The sequence below is a fragment of the Pleurodeles waltl genome, chromosome 5 (assembly GCF_031143425.1).
Source record: "Pleurodeles waltl isolate 20211129_DDA chromosome 5, aPleWal1.hap1.20221129, whole genome shotgun sequence".
NCBI lineage: Eukaryota > Metazoa > Chordata > Amphibia > Caudata > Salamandridae > Pleurodeles > Pleurodeles waltl.
The window spans coordinates 1,451,096,494-1,451,121,602 of record NC_090444.1 but is presented as its reverse complement, the minus strand read 5'-3'; positions in this window follow the sequence as shown (position 1 = coordinate 1,451,121,602).

Here is a 25,109-nt window from a genome sequence, read left to right as displayed (position 1 = left end):
TACGAGCTCTCCAGCTGGAAGCCTTGCACTTCAACTGAGGTCTGACAGGAATCAGCTGTGTGGAGAGAGAGCGCGCTTCAGAACAGAAACTCCTGTGAGGTAAAATTACATTTGAAGATTATATTACAGAAAACGGATAAATATTGTCAAGGTTTATTCGAAGAGTTTGATAGTAGACCGTTCCCGTGGAAGTCGGCAAGGCTACAGAGTTAATGTATGAATTAACCTTATGTTTACAAGGTTCTTGTTTAAGATATTAAAGTCAAAGAAAAAACGAACTTTAAAAGAGCAAGTAACCTTGACATCTACAAATGTCAAGGTTATAAACAAAGGCCAAGTTTAAAGGAGAAACGAACTGTTAACAAATAAGCATTTACAAATTCAATGGTAATAAACCAAAATAGAGTTTAAAAGAGAAACAAACTTAAATAAACAAGCATTTACAACTACAAGTTATCGACAGATGTCGAAGTAAGGAAGGAGAAACTAACTGTAATAAACAAGCATTTACAAATACAAGTTATCGACAGATGTCGAAGTAAGGAAGGAGAAACTAACTGTAATAAACAAGCATTTACAAATACAAGTTATCAACAAATGTCGAAGTAAGAAAGGAGAAACGAACTTTAATAAACAAGCATTTACAAATACAAGTATTAACAGAAGTCACAATAAGACAAGAGAAATTAAATAACATCAGCTGATTTGAAGAACGCATTATCACCAACTATATATATATATATATATAGCAACATAAAACCAATCTCTAACAAAGGTTGAGAAGTTCTTCCAGAATCAGTAATAAGCATTTTTTTTAAGAAGAGCTATCATTTATAGAGAGAAGCAAGGCTACAGAGAACTCAGGGTGAGTGAAGAAATAATAGATTTAAAGAGAATTAAGTGTTGAGAGTAGAAAGTGAAAAACTGATGTTGTATGTCCCTAGTAATTGCGACTGTGACTCTTGCAGGTGCTGTATCCAATCTTAGATGTGAAGAGGCAGACTAAGTACTGGCGTTCATCATCTCTGTGGCAGTCTTTCTACCATCCCATTCCCCTTTCCCCCTCCGGGGTACTCAGCACGAAGGATTAATATTCGTTGTGAGTAGCTCGGTCGGGACTGAGGAGTTATCTTCTGCTTCTGAGGAAATCGAATTGAAGTATCCTGACATGAACATTGGCTGTGAAAAACCAGCACCCATGCCCACTGTCTCTTGAAATCAGCCCGTGGCCAGGAAATGGAGTGCAGAGAGCACCTGCACTTCAGTTGGAATGGCATGCTGATTACGATTTCCAGGAGTCAGTGCAGGATCCAGTAATGCACAAAGGTCCTGAATAGTTGCACAGGTGAGTCTGTAAGTTATTATGATCTGATGCTCCACCATGGTCCCCATATCCACAAGTGGTCTGTACACCGATGGTGCCCTTCCTCGCCATAAGGGTCAGTACCTACAAGGGGTTACAAAAAGGAGTGATGAAGACACATACATAGGCACACTTCTCATCATTTGTGCACTGCATTGTTCATTGTAGTGTCTCGACAATAACTGCTACCCGACCGATATACATGTACATCACAAGGAGGGAACAGAGTAATTAATGTGTGCTACTATACTGAATGGACAGAAGCCTAGGTGCTTCATGTGGCTAGTAGGGCCTGCATTGTGAGTAGTAATATATTCTAGATGCGTAGGTGATGGCAAAATGTCTGCCCACTGTAGATCTGCCCCTTCGTTGTGGAAGTGACCTCATACCGCTAGCGGTTGACGTCACAGCGTGAGGCAGTGTTTACCGCTGTTCGCACCCTCATTGGCTAACATGGATGCCAATGGGGAATCATGGCTTATCATGATCGCTGCCAGCGGTGGCGGTGCATACCGCAGCGGAACGTACGCGCGTTCATCGTCGTTTGATCACTTGACTCCCTGATCTCGTGAGGACAGGTACTCCACTCTGTGTACTGCTATGTCCTGCCTCTGGCTATGGATGCGCCTCATGTTGTAGGGGAAAGGGCACCAGCCTTCACCCAGGAGGAACTGAAGAAGCTATTTGATTGGGTCCTGCCCCTGTACGCAAAACTGTATGGACGGCCAGAGGTACAGGTAAGTCTGGGTTTGGGGAACACTGTGTGTGTGTAATGGATGGTGTTGATTGGACATATGTGAGCACCTCTGAGCCTGCATGGGCCATGGTGCATGGCATGCTGTGTTGTGACTGTCCTGTAAGTCTGAGAGTACTGTCCGTCCCATAGTGGAATATTAGTCAGCTGTTCCTATCATGCAAGTGCCTGACCTCTGTGTTCCATTTCTATGTCACCCTTTTAGGTCAGCGCCCACCAGAAGAGGGCACATTGGCATGCTATCACCAAGGAGGTGCGGACATTGGGGGTCTACAACCGGCAGAGCACCCGCTGTAGAAAGAGGTGGGAGGACCTGCGGCGCTGGGCGCGAAAGATCACTGAAGCCCAGCTGGGGAAGTCCTTCCAACATGGAAGGGGTGCCTGTCGGGCACTGACCCCCCTCATGCGACGGATCCTGGCGGTAGCGTACCCAGACCTGGATCGGTGCTTGAAGGCTGCACAGCAGTCACAAGGGGGTGTGTACTTATTTCACATACTTCAGTCTGGAAGGATGTCTGGGTGCATTAGGGTTCATTCTGCATACAGGCAGGGACTTTGACTGGTGTTCATGTACTTTATACTCCCCAAGGGGTGTCTTTGTTAGGTCTCCCATATGTCCCCTTCTTAGGTAGTCCAGGGGATGGGTGTAGGGCAGTATTCAGGTCAGTAGTGAGGGGCATGGCCATGTGCATAGTGAACGGTGCTGCCTGTTGGGTGTGTCTTCTGGGTGGGTGTAAGTCTGGCCATTATGTACCTGCATTCAGCTATTTACAAGTGTCTCTCCTGTTGTGTCTCCCCATCCCTGTTCTGTTGTGCTGGTTTGGTACAGCATCAACATCAGGCGAGGGAGCTGAGGCACTGGCAAGTGGGGAGACAGTGGCCCACAGATCCTCTGGGGCAGAGACAACGGACGCCCAGGGGACCAGTGGGTGGGAGGGCGAGGAGAGTTCCACAGGGGAGGCTACTACCACAGGAGGTAGTGACTCCGATACCTCCTCTGATGGGTGCTCCCCGGCGGTGGCGGACCCTAGTGCACACACCACTGCCGTGACATCTTCCGCCACCCCCATTCCATCACCTCCCTCCCTTCTGCTCCCCACCGAGTTGCCCGTGCCCGCCCACCCAGAAAGGTGGGCGTCTCCTTCGCCCCAGGTACCTGCGCCCCTGCCCGAGTCAGCCATGCTGCCCTCACAAAGGAGCTATTGACCTCCTTAGAACCATCTCTGTAGGGCAGACAACCATTGTCAATGCCATCCAGGGGCTAGCATCAGAGGTGCAGCAGACAAATGCCTATCTGGATGGCATTCACGGTGCTGTGTCAGCCCTACAGAGATCTTTTCAGCCTCTGGCATCCTCACAGACCGCAGCCAGTGTCCCTGGCCATTCCGTCCCCCCTTCCAGAACCCCACTCCCTTCACCCGTCCAAGGCACACATTCAGATACCCACTCAAGCACATCAACACACAAGAAGCACACTTCAAAACACAAGTACCACACCTCCAACCACAAACATTCACACAACCAACAGAAATGCACACACAACAACATCTCCACTTCCCCCAGTGTGCCCACCTCATCTGCCTCCTTGTCTGTCCCCTCTACATGCACACCCTCATGCACTGCACCTTCACTCACTGTTGCTGCTCCTCTTCCTGAACTCACCACAATAGCAGACAACCATACATGCACCCCATACACCACACCTGCACTCACCACCACTACTGTAGTCAACACATGCAGCACACTCACCAGACTTGCAGACACCCACACAACATACATCCACACTAACTGTCTGTCTTCTCCCCTTCCTCCAAAATCACACAAAGCACCAAGACACCCACCCACCAAGACACCCACACATCAGACATCCACTACACAACAGCATACTGAGCAGTCACCTGCACCCACTACACACACACTTACACCACACACATCCACTCCCTCTGCCTCCACTCCCACGCCCTCATCCACGCCCACCCCAATTGCTTCAAAAAAAGATTCCTCTCCCATGCTGACCTCTTCCAACCCACTTGCCCACCCCGTCGTGTCTCCAAATGCGCCCACCTCCTTGCCCTTTCTGCTCTTTCCTCTCAGACCCCCCCCCTGTCCGCCCTTCACATTCCCGTGCCCCTTCCCCAGATAGGAAAAAGGCCCAGAATGAGCCTGGGCCATCTAGCTCCACCCATACCAAACAGCCCCAACCCCCTTCAAAGGACAAGCCCACCCCCTCCACCTTCCAAAAGAAAGTCAAAGGCCTACCCCCCTCGAAAATCCCCACCCCCACCACCCCATGCCTCCCTTCCGTGAGGTGCCTGGATGCCCATATGGTGCCCCATGAGGTGGAGTACCATGCACTAGTGGGAGTCAGGTTAGGGCCGTTGTGGCCCATTGCAATCGAGACATGGACTGGCTATTGGCCCTTTTTAGACTGTTTGGCCCTTTTTAGACTGTTTGGCTCGTTGAGCATCATATTAAAGTTTCTGTGTGGCCTGTGTTTGGGCTGCATGCCATTGAACACTGGTCTTTTGTTTCATTTGTTATGGGTGTGGGGCATTTGTATGTACTATGGTCATGTTGGATGTGCCTTGTGTCTGGTAAGTACTTTTTGCAGTGGGGTGTATGACTTGTGCTGCTGTGACGCGTGGGGGGCATTGCAGGGTGGGTGGCGTGGGTGGGTATGTTACTGTACCCTTTCCTCCCTTGTTTCGTAGTTTGCGGTACTTAACGTCGTCGTCTTTGTCGGCTGTCTCGGTCATGGAGGTATATGGCAAGGAGCAGGGCTGCCATGATCTGCAGCTCTCTATCCATGGCTGCTGCAGCGCGTTCTTTGGGACTCCGGTGCGTGGTTCCATATATTTGGTTCATTTACGCCTGGCTTTGTGTGGCGGTGGTTCCCGCCCCGGAACTGGCGACGGAATGGTGGTTCATTATTTGATGTGTGGGTTGGGCCTTTCCGATGGCCTGTGGGCAGACTATGCTGTCATCGGCAGGACTCCTTTCCTGGCGGTGGGTGGTTCGCGGGATGTCTGTGTTTCCTTTGGTTCATTATTTGGCGGTCCAGCCCGCTCCTCTGTTGGCAGTTTCTACCGCCGGCGGAGCGGACGGACCGCCATGTTCATAATAAGGGCCATGGTATCACCCCTGAGCAGCATAAGGACAACTTTAGGTCCTACAAGAAGAAGTAAACACAAACATGGTTGGAATGTGTTGATTCTTATTGCAGGTCACTGGATGGTTGGGTGAAGGGCAGTAAGGTAACTACGTATGAGGGGCTTTACAATCTGATTGCTTGGGAGCACTTGTACAGTTTATGTTTTCCAGAGCTGCTCCAGCACCTAATTGACAGCAAGCTGACTGATCCCAGAAAGCTTGCGCAGGAAGTTGACCGCTGAGAGAGCACCAGGGTCCAGAAGAGGTATGGGGGAGACCGCGCCAAGGGTGGGCAGGGTCACTCTCAGAAGAAAGGGGGGGAGGTAAGGGTAAACAGGGGGAGTTCTCTAAAGGGCCTCAAACTGATTCCCAGGGTAAGGATTCCCAACCCCCAAGTGAGACGAAGCCATGGTTCTCCAAAGTCCCCCACGTAAGTACTATGCATGTGACCAGGTGGGTCATGTGAGGGGAGACCCCAAATGCCCCAAAAGTGCACCGGCAGCCATTGGTGCACTGTCCCAGGGTTTGCCCACTGTAGCGCTTGGGGAGGAGTTTGTTCCTGGTAGGTGGGACACAGCTGAGATGACCCCTGTCTCACTAGGGGACAGTGAGATGGTCCAGAGAACCCTCATGCCTGAGAACAGTAAGAAGTACAGGCAGTGGGTAACCATCAATGGACAGAGGGTGGAGGCTCTGAGAGACACCGGAGCCAGTGTGACTACAGTGAGGAGTCAGCTGGTGTCTCAAGAGCAGATTGATCCCCAGGTACTTCACCAAGTAGTTGCAGTGGACAACTCAGAGCAACTGTGCAGAGTGGCGCAGGTTCCCTTTGAATGGGGGGGTCTCAGGTTCCTTGAAGGTAGCCGTGAGTCCAACCATGCCTGTTGATTGTTTGCTAAGGAATGACCTGAAGGATTCCCCTTGGAAGGAGGGGGAACACAGGTCTCACTTGGAGATGTTGGGTCTGCCTGGGTGGGTACGCGTAGCCACCCAGTCCATGGCAGCCCGTCAGGGTGGTCAAGAGCCACTGGAGCCTGAAACAGTGGCCCAGGGAAACGCCAAGAAGAGGAAGGGCAGGGGGAATGGGAAACTGGCCCCAGAAGTTCCCACGTTCTGGGAGGAGTGGGAACCTGAGGGTAACGCCCCGGAGCCTACAGGGGAACAGGTGGCTGAACAGGGTGAGGTCCCTGAGCTGTCACAGTGGCAGCCGGATGGGGGGCCCACCAGGGAAGCATTCTGTGCAGCACAGAGGACATGCCCTACCCTGGAGGGTTTGCGGCAGCAGGCTGCAGACCAGGCAGCTGGCAAGGAGCCAGGATCACAACTGATCTATTGGGAGGATGACCTCATGTATAGTGAGCCTAAGGTTCCTGAGCCTGGGTCAGCCCGTGTGCTGGTGGCACCCCAGTGCTTCAGGGCCTTCCTACTGGGGTTGGCTCAGGCTGTGCCTTTAGATGGACATTTGGGGCAGGACAAGAACTTTGAGAGGCTTGTCACCCACTTTTACTGTCCAGGCACTCAGATGCACATTGCAGGATTGCCAGACTTGTCATTCAAGTGGCAAGAGTTGGGGGAAATGTAAGGCTCCCCTCCATCCATTACCTGTTGTCAGTACTCCCTTTGAAAGGGTAGCGATTGACTTTGTGGGGCCTCTGAATCCCAAGACAGCCATGGGCAACAGGTTTATCCTGGTCTTGGTTGACCATGCCACCCGGTACCCAGAAGCCATTCCTTTGAGATCAATCACTTCCCCTGTGGTGGGTCATGCTTTGATGTTTTTTTTTTACCCGCATGGGGTTCCCCAAGGAAGTGGTATCTGATAGGGGTACCAACTTCATATCCACATATATGAAGTTTCTGTGGAAGGAGTGTGGGGTAACCTACAAGTTCACCACCCCTTACCACCCCCAAAGTAATGGTCTGGTTGAGAGATTTAACCGAACCTTGAAAGGCATGATTATGGGCCTGTAAGAGCCCTTGAGGCAGAAGTGGGAAGTCCTCTTGCCATACCTTCTGTTCGCTTACAGGGAGGTGCCTCAAAAGGGACTTGGGTTTAGTCCCTTTGAGCTAATCTTTGGCCACCCTGTGAGGGGACCTTTAAGTCTGGTCAAGGAGGCTTTGGAAAAAGCTCCTAGTAAACACCCCCAGGATGTATTCAGTTACATGCTGGCTTTGAGAAACCAGACTGTCCGCTTCAGGAGTCTCGCACAGGAGAACCTGGAAGCAAGCCAGGAGGACATGAAACGCTGGTATGACCAGAATGACACTCTGGCCGATTTTCAACCTCAACAAAAAGTGTGGGTGATGGCACCTGTGGAGCCTAGGGTGCTCAAGACGCACTTTGAGTGGACTGAGCTATCCATGCTCCTTGCGACAGATGATGGGGTGGAGGAGGAGAATGAGCCTCTTCCTGACCTCCTGTCTGCAGGAGAGAAACATGGGTCTGTGGAGGGAGTGATCCCCTCCCGCTCCCTGACTAAGGAGCAGCAGGGTGACTGTCACCACATATTGGGACAGTTCGCCTCACTGTTTTTCACTGATCCCAGGGGTCACACTTCTACACACATGATGTGGGCACTGGGGACAGTCCACCCATTAAACAGAAGGTTTACAGGGTGACTGACAGGGTCAGGGCTTGCATTAAGGATGAAATATCCAAAATGTTAACCCTAGGGGTTATTGAGCACTCCAGCAGTCCTTGGGCCAGCCTAGTGGTATTGGTCCAAAAGGCTGCTGCACTTGGTGCCTTTCTAGAACTGAGGTTCTGTGTGGACTACTGGGGACTCAATGCGGTCAGCAAGACTGACGCACACCCCATCCCCCAAGCTGATGAGCTCATTAACCGGTTGGGAGCTGCCAAGTACCTCAGTACGTTTGACTGAACATCTGGGTACTGACAGATTGCCTTAACTGATGGGGCCAAGGAGAGATCAGCATTTTCTACCCTAGATAGACACTTTCAATTTAAAGTGATGCCATTTGAGATGAAGAATGTTCCTGCCACCTTTCAGAGGTTGGTCAACCAGTTGTTGGCTGGGCTGGATGATTTCTGTACCGCCTGCCTGGATGACATTGCTGTGTTTAGCTCCACATGGGAGGAACATCTGCAACACCTCTAGAGAGTGTTAGAGGCCATGCAGAAGGCAGGCCTCACTATTAGGACAAGCCACTGCCAAATAGAGCAGGGTTCTGTGATGTACTTGGGATACCAGGTGGGGAGTGGCTAAAGTGGCACCCCTACATCCTAAGATTGATACCATTCTGGCTCGGGAGTCTCCCTAGACCCAGACTGAAGTGAGAGCCTTCTTAGGTCTCACAGTATTCTACATGAGGTTTGTCAAGGGGTATGGTACCATTGTTACCCCTGGACTGAGTTGAATTCTAATAAGCAACCCAAGAAAGTGATCTGGACAGAGGTTTGCCAGAACGCTTTTGATGCCCTTAAGGCTGCCATGTGCACAGCACCTGTGCTGAAGGTACCTGACTACTCCAAGGAGTTTGTTGTGCAAACAGATGCCTCAGAGCATTGTATTGGAGCAGTAGTCTCACAGCTTAATGAAGTGTGCCTAGATCAACTCGTATCCTTCATTAGCAGGAGGTTACTTCCCAGGGAACATAGGTGAAGTGCCATAGAACGTGAAGCGTTTGCTGTGGTCTGGGTGCTGAAGAAGCTAAGACCCTACTTGTTTGGGACTCACTTCAGGGTTCAGACCGACCACAGGCCCCTCAGATGGTTAATACAGATGAGGGGTGAAAATCCAAAACTGTTGAGGTGGTCCATTTCGCTACAGGGGATGGATTTTACGGTGGAACACCGTCCTGGTGCAGAAAACGGCAATGCTGATGGTCTGTCCAGGATCTTCCACCTTAGTGATGAGAACTCCCATGAGGTTGGGTAGTTGATCCCCACTTTCAGCTGCAGGGGACACATGTTAGACTTTTCATCCTTGGAGTGGTCTCCCTTAACATTTTGCCTCTGTTTCCCAGGTTGTTGATGTGTGCTGGACTCTGTTTTTGTTACTCTGGGCACTTTACCACTGCTTACCAGTGCTAAAGTGCTAGTGTTCTTATTCAAAATGTGCATGTCATTGGTTTATCTATGATTGGCATATTTGATTTATTAGTAAGTCCCTAGTACAGTGCATCAGAGGTGACCAGGGCATGTAAATCAAATGCTGCTAGTGGGCTTGCAGCACTGGTTGTGCCACCCACATAAGTAGCCCTGTAATCATGTCTCAGACCTGCCATGCAGTGCCTGTGTGTGCAGTTTTAACTGTAAATTTAACTTGGCAGGTGTACCCACTTGCCAGGTCTAAACCTTCCATTATCTTACATGTAAGACAACCTTAAGGTAGGCCCTAGGTAGCCCCACGGGCAGGGTGCAGTGTATAGTTAAGGTAGGACATATAGGCCCTCATTCTGACCATGGCGGTCTTTTCGCGAGACCGCCGAGTTACCGCCGCGGTGAAGACCGCTGACCGCGGCGGTATGCCGCTGTGCGCATTCCGACCGCTGGGAGCGTTCCGCCGGGAAACCGCCAGCAGCCACACTGGCGGTCGGCGGAAAAGTGGAGACTGGTCAACCTCCACCGCCACGCCAGCAGAACACCGCCCACAGAATTACGACCCACATATCTGTGTGGCGGTCTTCTGTTGGCGGTGTTCTGTTGGCGGTCACCTCCCCATGGCTCCCGTCGCCTCCCGGAGGACCAACGCTCAAGGTAAGTTGACCGTCCGTGAGGGGAGGGGGAGGGGGGGTGTTGTGTGATGTGGGCGTGCATGGGGGTGTGCGTGTGAGTGTGTAGAGGGGGTGTGTGAGTGCGTGTATGCGGGCGGGGGTGCTGCTGTGTCTATGGGTAATGTGTGCTGTTCGGCAGGTGCGCATGTCTGCATGTATGTGTGCGGGTATGTCTCCCCGTTGTGTATGTGTGTGTAGGGGGTGTGTATATGTGCATGTTGGGGGTGTGTGCATGTCGGGGTGCATGTATGTGCATGTCGGGGTCGGGGTGGGGAGGGGGTTCGTACCACCTCTGGGGGGTGGCAGGGGGGTGGAGGGTGTGGGGGGAGGACTTGGGTGGGTAGTGGGGGGTGGGGGAGACCCCTATCAGTGCCAGGGAAGGAATTCCCTGGCCCCGATAGTGCTTACCGCCATGGTTCGCATGGCGGTTCCCGACCGCCAGAAACCGCGGCGGTAGGCAGGGTCATGATACCGTTGGCGGTCTTGGGACGACCGCCGGGCCGGAGTGCGCAAACTCCAGCCCGGCGGTCATGACCGCCGTGGCGGTCGGAGTGGGGAAGTGGCGGTCGATCACGGCGGTGACCGCCGCGGTCAGTTCGCCATTTTTCTGACCGCCGGTCTGTTCGCGGTCCGACCGCCGCCTCTCCGCCGACCGCCACGGTCAGAATGAGGGCCATAGTAATGTGTTGTATATGTCCTGACAGTGAAATATTTCTAAATTCGTTTTTCACTGTTGCAAGGCCTGTCCCTCTCATAGGTTAACAAAGGGGTGACCTTTAAATCTGATTAAAGTGTAGATTCCCTTTGGGAGTGGTTAGACATGAGGAGTTTGGGGTCTCTGAGCTCACAACTAAAAAATACATATTTTAGTAAAGTTGATTTTAAGATTGTGTGCTTGAAAATGCCACTTTTAGAAAGTGAGCATTTTCTTGCTTAAACCATTTCTGTGACTCTGCCTGTTTGTGGATTCCCTGTCTGGGTCAGTTTGAAACTTGGGCTGGTTGCACTTCTCACTAGACAGTGACACAAAGGGAGCTGGGGTGTGCTCTGCATTTCCTGATGAGCCATCTGTGATAGGAGGGAAGAGAGGAGTAGTCATTCAGACCTGAAAGGGCTGTGCCTGCCCTCACCCACTGCAGTCTCCAACCCCCTGGTGTGTGTCTGGGGCCTGGCCTGGGCAAGGTAGGAGTTCACAATCAAGAGAGACTTTCCTTGGAAGTAGGCATACTTCAAAGGGCTAAATGGGTATAAGAAGGGCACCCAAAACCACAGACTTCTAGAAACCAAGAGGAACCTCTGCCTGGAGAAGAGCTGAAGAGCTGATAAAGAAGAGCTGCCCTGCCTGTGACTGTGCTTTGTGGACCCTCCTGCAGTTGCTGCTTCTGCCTGGCTAGAGGGCAAAGACTGGACTTTGTGTTGCCTTCCTTCGTGTGAAGAACTCTCCAAGGGCTTGATTTAGAGCTTGCCTCCTGTTGTTTGAAGTCTCAGGGACAACAAAGACTTCTCTCTGCCAGCACCTGGAGTCTCTGGAGAGACTCCTACTCTGCCAAGTGGTAGCCATCCAGTTCTTGAAACTGAAAGGAGAAGCTGGCAGCCAAAGAATGAGAAATCCATGCACCGACCTCCGTGATGGGAAAAGATGGACGCGACTCCGATCTGCGGCTGAGAAATCGACGCGCTGCTGGCTTTGCAGCTGAAAATCGACACTCACCTGCACCGTGACTGGAAGATCGAAGCCCGGAGCTGGGGAATAGACACGCAGCATCGCTGATGGAGGCTGGTGAGATCGCAACCCATGCTGCGTGGTTTTCGGATCACCGTGCAGCTGAATTTCTGACGCAAACACCACTGGACATGTAAAAACAAAGCAAGGCCTGCCCGGATCCAAGAGTGCTGACCAGATCGATGCATCGCTCTCCTGTGGAGAGAAGAAACGACGCACGCCGACCTAACGAAAGGAGAAACAACGCAAGGTCTCAATCGTGAGTGAAATCAACACATTGCAAGTGCTTTTTGACACACACTCGCCCATGTGGGGTTATTTTTGACGCACCCAAGGTACATTTTCATGCTAATAGCGTTAGCGTTGTGTTTGAAATTACATGAAGACTCTTTTTGCAATTCTAATGATAACTTGTGCATTGTGGATTATTGTGGTTTTGGTCTTGATTTGTTCAGATAAATATTTTCTATTTCTCTAAACCTGTGTTGTGTCATTTTGTAGTGTTTTCAAAAGTTACTGTGGGGGTCATTCCGACCCCGGCGGGCGGCGGGTGCCGCCCGCCGGGCGGAAACCACCCAAAGACTGCACCGCGGTCAAATGACCGCGGGGGTCATTTCAACTTTCCTGCTGGGCCGGCGGGCGATCTCCAAAAGATCGCCCGCCGGCCCAGCAGGAAAGCCCCTGCTAAGAGGAAGCCGGCTCCGAATGGAGCCAGCGGATTTGCAAGGGTGCGACAGGTGCAGTGGCACCCGTCGCGATTTTCACTGTCTGCTAAGCAGACAGTGAAAATCTTTGTGGGGCCCTGTTAGGGGGCCCCTGCACTGCCCATGCCAGTGGCATGGGCAGTGCAGGGGCCCCCAGGGGCCCCATGACAACCGTTCCCGCCAGCCTCTTCCTGGCGGTAACAGGCTGGCGGGAAGGGGGTCGGAATCCCCATGGCGGCGCTGCAAGCAGCGCCGCCATGGAGGATTCCCTGGGCCAGGGGAAAACCGGTGGGAAACCGCCGGTTCCCCTTTTCGGAATGGCACGGGAAGCACCGCCAGCCTGTTGGCGGTGCTTTCTCTGCCCTCCACCCTGGCGGTTTGAAACCGCCAGGGTCGGAATGAGGGCCTGTGTGTGTTGTTACAAATACTTTACTCCTAGATCTTTGAGGTTAAGCCTACTGCTCGTGCCAAGCTACCAATGGTGTAAGAAGGGGTTAGCTGAGGGTGATTCTCTTTTACTCTGACTAGAGTGAGGGTCCTTGCTTGGACAGGGGGTAACCTGACTGCCAACCAAAGACCCAATTTCTAACAGTTACCCCCTTCAGTTGAGGTGGGGGCATACCCATGACCATACTGGTTGGTAGCTACCACACCACAATTTATTTTAATTCTGTGGTAGCTAGTAGGATTTCTGCCCCCAGGGGAGTGGATCAGGAGTAATTGCCCCATCTGCCCACCAGTGGGGAGAACAACTTTGGGGTGGGGGGAATGGCCATACCCTCACCATCTTTAAAAAAAAAAAAAAAAACTTCCCGTCTCTGGTGGGCTTTCTACCCCCCTTGGATGCCGATGGGCCTTACAAACCCAAGGGGGCAGAAAGGGCCAACAGTAATGTGCCCCATAGGGGAGCGACCCTTGCCCAAGGGGCTGCCCCCCAAACAAAACACACACACACACACACACACCAATCCTTGGTGCCTAAGTGGTTTTTGCCCCCAAGGGGGACAGAAAAGGCCTAAAATAAGCCCCCCCCCCAGGGGAGTGACCCTTGCCTTAGGGCTCGCTCCTCATCTGTAAAAAAATAAAAAATTCAAAGATCCCTGGTGCCTAGTGGTTTCTTCCACCCTTGGGGGCAGATTGGCCCATTTAAAATAGGCTGATCTGCCCCCAAGGGTGGCAGAAGTGGCCTAAAATGAACTTGCCACCCAGGGGAGCGGCCTTTGCCTAAAGGGACGCTCACCTTGCATAAAACTGACGTAAAAAAATCCCTGGTGTCTAGTGGTTTCTGCCCCCCTTGGGTGCAGATTGGCCTAACTAGAATAAGCTGATCTGCCCCCAGGGGGGGCAGAAATGGCCTAGTAAACAAATTGACCCCCAGGGGAGCGACCCTTGCTCAAAAGTTTGCTTCCCTTCATTCCTAACATTTAAAAAAACTCCCTGGCACCTAATCATATAATATGCAACCATTTCTCTTTCGAGAACGATGGAAGCTGAGCTTCCAGCGCGATGGGGCGGCCTCTGATGAGGTCAGCACGCGATCGCATGCAGCTGTCATCAGACGTCACTGCGGGGTTAGGTGGTTGGGGTGGGAGGTGAGGCGATTCCCCTTCCATCCCTGCCCATGGGAGGAGGGTGGGAGGCTCATGAAGGGAGCACTAGCGCTCCCCCCATGAGCCAGTCCATGGACATAACGGTTCCATCCTTAGCGCCTCAGCACCTCAGCCCAGGACCTAACCGTTACATCCATGGCGGGGAAGGGGTTAATTGAAAAAGCAATAAACTAAGTACAATATAAGCCTTGCTCAGCAACATTAACCATGACACCTTTGAGCCCTAAATTTCACAAAATGCCAAATCACTTTAATGCACCTTAGTCACCAACCTCTCTCTCAGGGAACACATTTCCAAATATGGTACAGTACCAGCTCATCCTCCTACAGAAAGTCAAACCATTTCTCCCAGAAACAACTTCAGAACTGCTGCCAAAGCTGTTGTATTCTAGCATCAGGATTATGGTTAAACCCAACACCATGACCTCCCAAATGCCACACTGGCACTCTTGAAGGACAGGCTACATTTTGCAGCATGTCCCATCCAGGGCCTGAAGAAATATGATCACATCACCCCCATCTTGATGGAATTCCATTGGCTGCCTCTGTCAGCCTGCATCATCCTCAAAACCAGCTGCCTCATATACAAAGTTACCACAAGCAACAACCCCAATATCATGCAGGAAAGCACTCCATTTCTAATGGATCCTGGCACACCCACAGGCAGGACACTTTTAGACTGCAGACTAAGAAATATAAAAAGAAAAAACATGTCAATACACCTTTTCAATTGATGGGCCCAGGACCTGGAACAGCAATCCCATGTCCAACAGGACCATCCCAACGTTGCTTCAATTTAAGAAAGTGTTGATGAGTCACCTTCTCAAAGAACACTAGATCACAGTGCATTAAACACACTTAGGTAAAATTCAACACAAGAATCAAATAAGAGTTACTCAGTTACTTATTTACGTAATTAATATGCAATTAAAACATAAAATGTATAAAAACATAACTATATATTGAAAACATTATTTAAAGATTAAGGCCCTCATTATGACATTGACAGTACTTTCCGAATAACTCCGCAGTGACTGCAGCCAACATACCACCGCAGAGGCAAACATCCGCTTGCCAGATTATGACACACACATACACAAAACTGACAGAAACCAGCCACAACCACAAATCTGCCAGACCCAACGAAGGCGAAAAACTGTTGGAACCAGCACCCATACCGTTATGCCAGCAGAACAACGCCCCCCAAATAATGTCCATGAATCACCACAGTGGACATTCAACAGGAGTAAACCATTGGTGGTGCACACCGCTGCGGCAGAAATGGCCACCCAAAACCAAAAGAAGCCAACATTGGCCAGTCCAAAAAACCCACACCTGACACAAACGCACACACCCCACACACCCACCAACCGCACTGTAAAACACACTCCCACGTCACCCACAATCCTTTGCAAACATGAGAAGACCATAAGAGCAAAGCCCCCCAGCCCAGTCCCTCCAGCTCCCATTCGACTCCTTTTCCTCCCCCTAAGAATTCCCTTGCCACTAAGACGCACAAGAGTGGCACTCCGGCCCCCGTCCCAAGGCCACTCCTCTGCCCCCTACCCAGAAGGGCAAGGACTCAGCCCCCCAAGCCCAACCCCAAGGACCCCACTCCTAAGAACGCTCTCCAACCCCATGCCCCTCTCTGCCCCCTCAAGTGCCTGCCTAGGCTGTCAGGAGTCAAGTTGGGCCTTGATCGTTGCCCTGTGGCCATTAATAACTTTAGACTGGCCAATGGCCCTTTCTGTACATATAATTATTTATATTTATCTCTTATTACAGTTGAGGTCGCTGTTCCCACCCAATTACAGTGGTTGGACAACAGGTATTTGTCCTGGTTTTCTGCGCTCTTGGGTTATGTTTCTGTTGATTTACTCTGCAGATTGTTCTAGGTGTGTGGCATGTGTGTTTGGTGTGTGTTGTGCATGTGTGTGTCACTCTCCCCTCCCTCCCTTGCGTTTTAGGTGGCTGCACTCACCTTCATCGTCTTCATTGGTGTTGGTGCTCCTTGACGGCCATCACGTGGTACAACATCAGGAAGATTTCCAGTGCGGGTTCCATGGTGGCCACGGACTCCTCTGTGTTCCTGGAGGTGAGTGTCTCCTCTTATATGATGTGTTACCGTCAGACTTTTGGTGGCGATGCTGATGCCCCAGAAATCCTGGCGGTCTGCTATGTCATAATATGGTGGGCAGATCCTTGTCTTTCGTCAGTCTGTAGGTAGCTACCGCCTTGGTCAGTGGCCATACCTCACTGACGGTTGGTGTGGTAAAGTGGCTGGTTATAGGAGGGATGATCGGCATGATCATAATTTGTCAGTGATTACCGCCATCCTGTCGATGGTACTACCGCCATCGCCGGTGTGGCAGTCACCTGACCGCTAAAGTCATAATGAGGGCCTAAGTTTCCGCACCCTAATTCAGTACAAACTCAAAAACTCCCTACTAAATTAATAGTTTCTAATTAAATTAAAGCAATACACAAACTATACTTACAAACTGTACAATAAAAATGTAAAATCAAATATTAATATAATACTAATGGCATGATGCTAAAATATCTAATATTTATCAAACTAATTAAAACACTATTTCCTGACTATATTAAATAGAAGGCTGCAATATACAACTATATTTAGAAAAAAACTATATTAAATAACTAAAAACCTGATGTTCTTGCCCTATGTATTCAGTCCCACAATATTTTTTTTAATCAATATATCGTTCACACAATATTTGTATTTTTTTTTTTTGTGCTACTTTTTGTCATAATACCACAGGGATGGGGTGGTAGTTACACAAGGTAGTACTGAAATTTGATGGAAATTGGTGCATTTTTTAAAAACCTTTATGACATAAAGCATTATGAATCATTATTAACATGATTAACCAGTCCGCTCATGATAATAGTCTTTAAATATATTTATAACAAACCTAATGATGGCAGGTACTACATTATGGGTTAAAAAATGTACTGTGCTATTTATATCAGATTTTTTGAGTACACAACCGTCTCAACATCCTGTTGTTTTATTTTTTTTAAGTCTTTCACTCCCTTTTTCAAAAGGGTGTCCAGCCATTCTTAAGGACTGTGGGTTCACTACCTCATTGGACTATAAACCTGAACTGTATGCTAACAAATGGTGTCCTTAATAGGCCTCAAAGCCCACAATTCTGTGTGCCTAGTATTCAAAAGTGTCACATGCAAGAATTCATTGTTGGCTTGGTCCTACAGTGACTAGCCCCAGGAGCTACGTTTACTTTACAGGGCTGTAGCAGCATCTGTAGGAAAAACTAAAGTTAATTTAAATACTGTTTCGGATAACTTTGGGATAAGCTACAGAAAATTTTTATCAAGTGTTAAACTGGCGCATTGGGGGAGTGGCACCAGCTTGTACTCTTTTCTCAACCGCTTTCTACAGGGGGTGTAAAAAAGTCAAAATAATTGCATTAAATATGTTCGGTCAAAAAACTAATGTACGGCACAGAAGGAGTATTTTGGCCCAGATTTAGACTTTTTGGTGCAAAACTGCACCAAAGCAGTTTTGCACCAAAATGTTTAACACCAGCTTGCACCATTTCTGAGCACCAGCCAGGTGCCATACTTATGGAATGGAGCAAGCTGGTGCAAAGGGTAGGCTAGCGTCAAAGAAATTACGCTAGCTTGGTGGGGGTGGCAGTATGGAAGAAGGTGGGTTTTCACCCCAAAATGATGTTAGGCAGGTTAGAGTAAAAAAAAATTACTCTAACCAGTCTAGCGTCATTTTCTGATGCAAAACCATCCATACCACATGACTTCTGTCTTAGAAAAGACAGGCGTTATTCCCACAACCCCGATGGCCAGCACAGGGGACCAGGGTCCCCTGGGCATGGGCATTGCACCCAGTGCCAGATAGGGGAGGGCACTTCAGGGCCCCAATAGCACTTTAAAAAATATATGTATACTTACCCGTCCTTACCTATCCTTACCTGGAATGGGGACCCCCATCCTCCACTGTCGCTCTGGTGTGGGTGTCCCTGGGGAGGGCACCTGAGGGCTTATTCTATGGTGTTCCACCATGGGAATGGGCCCACAGGTCCCCTAACGCTTGCCCTGACCCAGGAATTAAATAATAGTGCAAAGCAGGCTTTGCACCATATTTGACCCCTTCTCCCTCCTTGCGTGATTTGAGCATGGGGGGATAAATATGGCGCTAACGCTTTTAGTCATTCTTTGCACGGGAACACCTACTTTGCATCTCATTGACGCAAAGTAGGTTTCCACGTCCAAAAAATGACTTTAACTCCATAAATTTGGTGCTAGACTGGTCTAGTGCCAAAGTATAAATATGGAGTAAGTTTTGCACCAAATTTTCATTTAAAAAAAATTATGCAGATTCGGCGCAAAACAAGTATAAATATACCCCATTGTGTCATGAGGAAGATTAACCGGCCCCTTATGAAGGAAGTAAAAAAATCAGCATGAGGAAAAAGCAGATAAGTTGTTAAAGAAAATTCAAACTCTATTCACAGATGCATGGGTAATAGTAATGTGTATTGCAAGTTGCAAACAAATTGCGGTAGAAAAAGAATACAATTGTTGGTCTATTGCGTGGGACTCTTCTCTGTTCAGTACCTACACTGCTGATGTGGTGGCCAATATGGCAAATCATTGAGGCCTATATTTAAACTTTTTTAGCGCCACATTTGCGTAATTTTTTTACGCAAAAGTGGCGCAAACTAGCAAAATACAATTGTATTTTGTACGTTTGCGTCAAAAAGCGGTGCTAAAAAAGTATAAATATGGGCCTGAATCTTTTCTCAGAAGCTGTCAGTACTCACCTCTGCTTCATTACGCGGATGATATTGTTGCCTGCAGACAGGACCTCAACTGATTGACAGTGCGCGATGAGTCCACATGAATGCTATAATATTAAGAATTAATTGATAATAACAGTTCACTGAAAATTCGCTTAAGGTTTCAAAAACGTTGTTTTCAATTGGGAGCGGGCTGATCGATAGCCTTTTATATTTACTTCAGATTTTGCCAAGGCAGAATGGCCAGCTGTAAGCCACATTTAGACTTATTAATTAATGGTTCTAAAGAATAGGCTAGTTACTTGACTAGTTAACGCGTTGCTAAAATGCAGGCCCATATTTATACTTTTTGACGCTAAACTGCGCTAACGCAGTTTAGCGTCAAAAAGTTTTGCGCCGTCTAACGCCATTCTGAAGCGCCATGCGGGCGCCGTATTTATGGAATGGCGTTAGACGGCGCAATCAGACCGGCGCTGCCTGGTTTGCGTGGGAAAAAACCACGTAGACCAGACAGCGCCGGCGTAGGGGGAAAATGGCGTATGGGCGTCTTAAAATGGGGCAAGTCAGGTTACGTCGAAAAAATCGTCTTAACCCGACTTGCGCCATTTTTTAACGACGCCCATCCCCCATCAACATGACTCCTATCATTGTAAAGATAGGAGTCATGCCCCCTTGCCCAATGGCCATGCCCAGGGGACTTCTGTCCCCTGGGCATGGTCATTGGGCATAGTGGCATGTAGGGGGGCACAAATCAGGCCCCCCTATGCCAAAAAAAATTATTAAAAAAAAAAAAAAAAATACTTACCTGAACTTACCTGAATGTCCCTGGGGTGGGTCCCTCCAGCCTTGGGTGTCCTCCTGGGGTGGGCAAGGGTGGCAGGGGGGGTCCCTGGGGGCAGGGGAGGGCACTCTGGGCTCATTTTGAGCCCACTTGTCCCTTAACGCCATGCCTGACCCAGGCGTTAAAAAGCGGCGCAAATGCGCCGTTTTTAGCCACGCCCACTCCCGGGCGTCTCTTTTGCCCGGGAGTATAAATACCACGTAAAGGCCTGGGAGTCATTTTTTAGACGGGAACGCCTCCCTTGCATATCATTAACGCAAGGAAGGGGTTCACGCTAAAAAATGACGCACATTCTGGGAACTTTGGCGCTATTCGCCTCTAACGCCATAGTATAAATATGGCGTTAGTTGGCGTTAGTTTAGCGTCGAATTTGCGTCGAAAAAAACGACGCAAATTCGGCGCAAACGGAGTATAAATACGGCCCGCAGTATTTTCACTGCTACGGTGAGGCTGTTGGGCTCAGCATCCACCTTTTTCGGTCTATTAAAACAGGCATCGCAGATGGTATGTGGCTCAAACACCTGCTCTAATTACGGAGTATACAGAGGACACCATATATAGTAGATAGTATCGGATGAGTCAATGTCCACCAATAATAGAAAGGGAATTCGGATGGAGGTAATTATAAATTGTCCGAATATTTATTTTGTTCAAGTACACTTATATTAGCGTTCACTGAGCAATTCGAAGTTAATTAGTAAAGAGATTGTAGGAGACTGATTTTAAGCATTATTTAAATCAAAATAGAGACCAACATATTCAAGGAATATGTAATGCACTGAATCCTCAAAGCTTTATGATGCCACGAATTCTAAACATACATGTTTTGCAACTTTGTGTTTAGCTATTTCTGACAGCCCTAATTTGAGCAATTGTGCACAGTGTAATATGTGTTTTATTACCATTTTTGAGAGCAAGGAGAGGCCATGTTGTAGCGGCTAAACTTCGTGTGAGACTTGAAACCGCTTCCCTCCTTCAACAATGTTAATAAATAGGCTGTTTCGTGGCGATAGCTCTACTCAAAGGTTATTAACCATTAAACCAGAACCAAAGCGTTACTCCCGTAAGTGTCGTAAACCCACTAACTCTTCAGAGTATGGCTGCATTGCATTTCTACTATAATGTGATTACAGAAAGGCAATCACTAAGGCCTTAAGCAGTGTTTTCTCAAGTCAGTTACACTGCACTATGGTGATAAGGGAAATTGGCCGTTGCACTGAAGTGATACATGTGCATTTGTGTTTATTAGTGGACTTCTACTAAAACGGCATGTGCTGTTGAGTACGTATTTTCAATGACAACAGCAACTTAAATTAAATAATAGTCAGTCAAGTACTATTTACTCAATTTCATTCGTTTGAACTTATCTCAAGTTAATTAGTTTTGTTGAATTACTTTTCTCTAAAATTAAGTACTTCATAGTAAAGCCATGGTCACTAAAATATTTTATTATTCAGCATTTTTTCCTTGTCGCGGGTCTGTTGTACCCATACTTTCCATTTACACGTAGACAGCCATATCCATTTCTCCCTTATAAACACTCATCACAATAGACTGAGTTCACTTTTCTTTGTGAATTTTCGCATCAATAGATATGTGAATACAATGTGTAAAATGATCCCTTTCGCTGTTTCATAAAACTCGAGGGAGTTAATTAGTAAAGAGATTGTAGGAGACTGATTTTAAGCATTATTTAAATCAAAATAGAGACCAACATATTCAAGGAATATGTAATGCACTGAATCCTCAAAGCTTTATGATGCCACGAATTCTAAACATACATGTTTTGCAACTTTGTGTTTAGCTATTTCTGACAGCCCTAATTTGAGCAATTGTGCACAGTGTAATATGTGTTTTATTACCATTTTTGAGAGCAAGGAGAGGCCATGTTGTAGCGGCTAAACTTCGTGTGAGTCTTGAAACCGCTTCCCTCCTTCAACAATGTTAATAAATAGGCTGTTTCGTGGCGATAGCTCTACTCAAAGGTTATTAACCATTAAACCAGAACCAAAGCGTTACTCCCGTAAGTGTCGTAAACCCACTAACTCTTCAGAGTATGGCTGCATTGCATTTCTACTATAATGTGATTACAGAAAGGCAATCACTAAGGCCTTAAGCAGTGTTTTCTCAAGTCAGTTACACTGCACTATGGTGATAAGGGAAATTGGCCGTTGCACTGAAGTGATACATGTGCATTTGTGTTTATTAGTGGACTTCTACTAAAACGGCATGTGCTGTTGAGTACGTATTTTCAATGACAACAGCAACTTAAATTAAATAATAGTCAGTCAAGTACTATTTACTCAATTTCATTCGTTTGAACTTATCTCAAGTTAATTAGTTTTGTTGAATTACTTTTCTCTAAAATTAAGTACTTCATAGTAAAGCCATGGTCACTAAAATATGTTATTATTCAGCATTTTTTCATTGTCGCGGGTCTGTTGTACCCATACTTTCCATTTACACGTAGACAGCCATATCCATTTCTCCCTTATAAACACTCATCACAATAGACTGAGTTCACTTTTCTTTGTGAATTTTCGCATCAATAGATATGTGAATACAATGTGTAAAATGATCCCTTTCGCTGTTTCATAAAACTCGAGGGAGTTATTTCCTTTATTGACTTTTTTTGTATTGATGCCTGTGCTCATTATATTTTAAAATCAATATTTCCCCGCCTATTGTCTCAGAAGCAATCAATTCCAACAGTTCAGAGAAGTAATAGCATAGCTTAAACATCAGTTTTCTTTCCCAGCTATTCTGGACGTTCATAAAAGGTATCGCCTATCCACGGAATATCCATTTCAAATCATATATCACAAATTAAGTATTTTTAAAATATAGACACTGTACGAGGTTTTATAAGTTAGTCAGAAATTTATATTTCTACGTCACATTGTTACTAAAAATGTAACGTTTTCTCGCTTTACAAAATATGTTTATGATATGATGTAATATAAATTCAATCACTTTAGACATTTGTTGAAAAAATTCAAAATCGTGTCATAAATTGTACACTTTATTTTACTAATCAGTATTTCAAGGCTATTGATTAACTTTAAATACATATATATTTTAGTTTTAAAAGCAGCAGAGTTTTTCCTATTTTTTTGTTTGTTTAATACAAAACTTAACTTTGCAAAAATACCAGCTTTTCAAACTGTAAAGCAGGCAAACTTCAACCCTTTAGCTGCTAACGCTTTTCCCATTCCAGTAGTGAGACTCTTGTTGATGTTTATTGCACTTTCCACAATAAAGGTACCCAGACCACAATTCTGTTGTTGTTCCCCCACAGCAGAGGTCTTCAAACTTTTTGATGTCTGGACCCCCTCGCAAAACGTTTTAGGCGTAAGGACCCCCTTTTGAAAAATATTTCTGAAACCTGGTACTCTTCATCATAGACAATCATAAACACCCCCAATTCCCACTGCAAATCATTTTAACGTTGAGGAAATAATACCCCAATATAAAAGGGCAGGAATGCACCACACTTATAAAATGAGGTGAAATGAAAACTTTCCTCCTTATTATGCCTGTGTAAGGTTTTGGCACTGCTCCAGTTTACGTGATTTTGTAAATCTGGGGCAGCGTCACAATCCATGGGTGTTGCATAGGAACACCCACTGCAATGCCCATGGAATGTCTGCTTGACACAGGGTGGGGCAACTCAGCGGCTTGCACTGCTTTGACTTATTCCATGTCTATGAGGCCATGCAAAGCCACTTAAGGAGGCTGTGCGTCACCTCATAGGCATGACTGAGAGGCTTGTTCTGCCGGAGCGTCAATAAAAGTGATGCTCTGGTGGTGCAAGCCTCTCATAAACATGCCCCAAAATATTCTGTAAGTTGTTTTATGTCTTTCACCATCAGGTAGCTACATATAAGATAACAGGCAGCTTAAAAGAACAATAAATAGAAGAAAGTGGTTACTCATTGGGAAATGCACTGCAGTGCACTATGAAACCTCTATTAGTTAATGCACTGCAGAGGTCTGTGTGTAACCAGACAGCCACATAAACAAATTGTGGTTGGTGCAGTGGAGAATAGTGACTTGTGTATTTTCAGTGCCACGAGGTCACAGCCTGTGACAGAAAGCACAGGGAAAATTTAAGTAATTATTTTATATTTGCATTACACACTGTTTAACCCCTTCGCTGCCAGGCTTTTCTCCCTCAGGTGCCAGGCCTTTTTTTGGCTATTTGGGGCAGGGCGCGCTTAGGCCCTCATAGCTTTTTGTCCACATAAGCTACCCACACCAGATTTGCGTCCTTTTTTCCAACATCTGAAAGATTCTAGAGGTACCCAGACTTTGTGGGTTCCCCTGAAGGAGGCCAAGAAATTAGCCAAAATACAGTGAACATTTCGTTTAAAAAAAAACAAATTGGAAAGAAATGGCTGCAGAAGAAGGCTTGTGTTTTTTTCCCCTGAAATTGGCATCACCAAAGGGTTTGCAGTGCTAAAATCAACAGCTTCCCAGCTTTCAGGAACAGGCAGACTTGAATCAGAAAACCCCATTTTTCAACACAATTTTGGCATTGTTATGGGGACATACCCCATTTTTACGATTTTGTGTGCTTTCAGCCTCCTTCCTTGTTCCAGTCAGTGACAGAAATGGGTGTGAAACCATTGCTGGATCCCAGAAACCTAAACATTTCTGAAAAGTAAACACAATTCTGAATTCAGCAATGGGTAACTTGTGTAGAGCCTACAAGAGTTTCCTACAGACAATAACAACTGAAATAAAAAAAAAATTGAAATTGAGAAAACAGCAATTTTTCTCTTCGTTTTACTCTGTAACTTTTTCCTGCAATGTCAGATTCTTTAAAGCAATATACCATTATGTCTGCTGGACTCTTCTGGTTGTGGGGATATATAGGGCTTGTAGGTTCATCAAGAACCCTTGGTACCCAGAGCCAATAAATGAGCTGCACCTTGCAGTGGGTTTTCATTCTATACCGGGTATACAGCAATTCATTTGCTGAAATATAAAGAGTGAAAAATAGGTATCAAGAAAACCTTTGTATTTCCAAAATGGGCACAAGATAAGGTGTTGAAGAGCTGTGGTTATTTGCACATCTCTGAATTCTGGGGTGCCTATACTAGCATGTGAATTACAGGGCATTTCTCAAATAGACGTCTTTTTTACACACTGCCTTGTATTTGGAAGGAAAAAAGGTAGAGAAAGACAAGGGGCAATAACACTTGTTTTGCTATTCTGTTCCCCCAAGTCTCCCTATACAAATGCTACCTCACTTGTATGGGTAGGCCTAGTGCCCGCGACAGGAAATGCCCCAAAACACAAAGTGGACACATCACATTTTCTCAAAGAAAACAGAGGTGTTTTTTGCAAAGTGCCTACCTGTGAATGTTGGCCTCTAGCTCAGCCGGCACCTAGGGAAACCTACCAAACCTGTGCATTTTTAAAA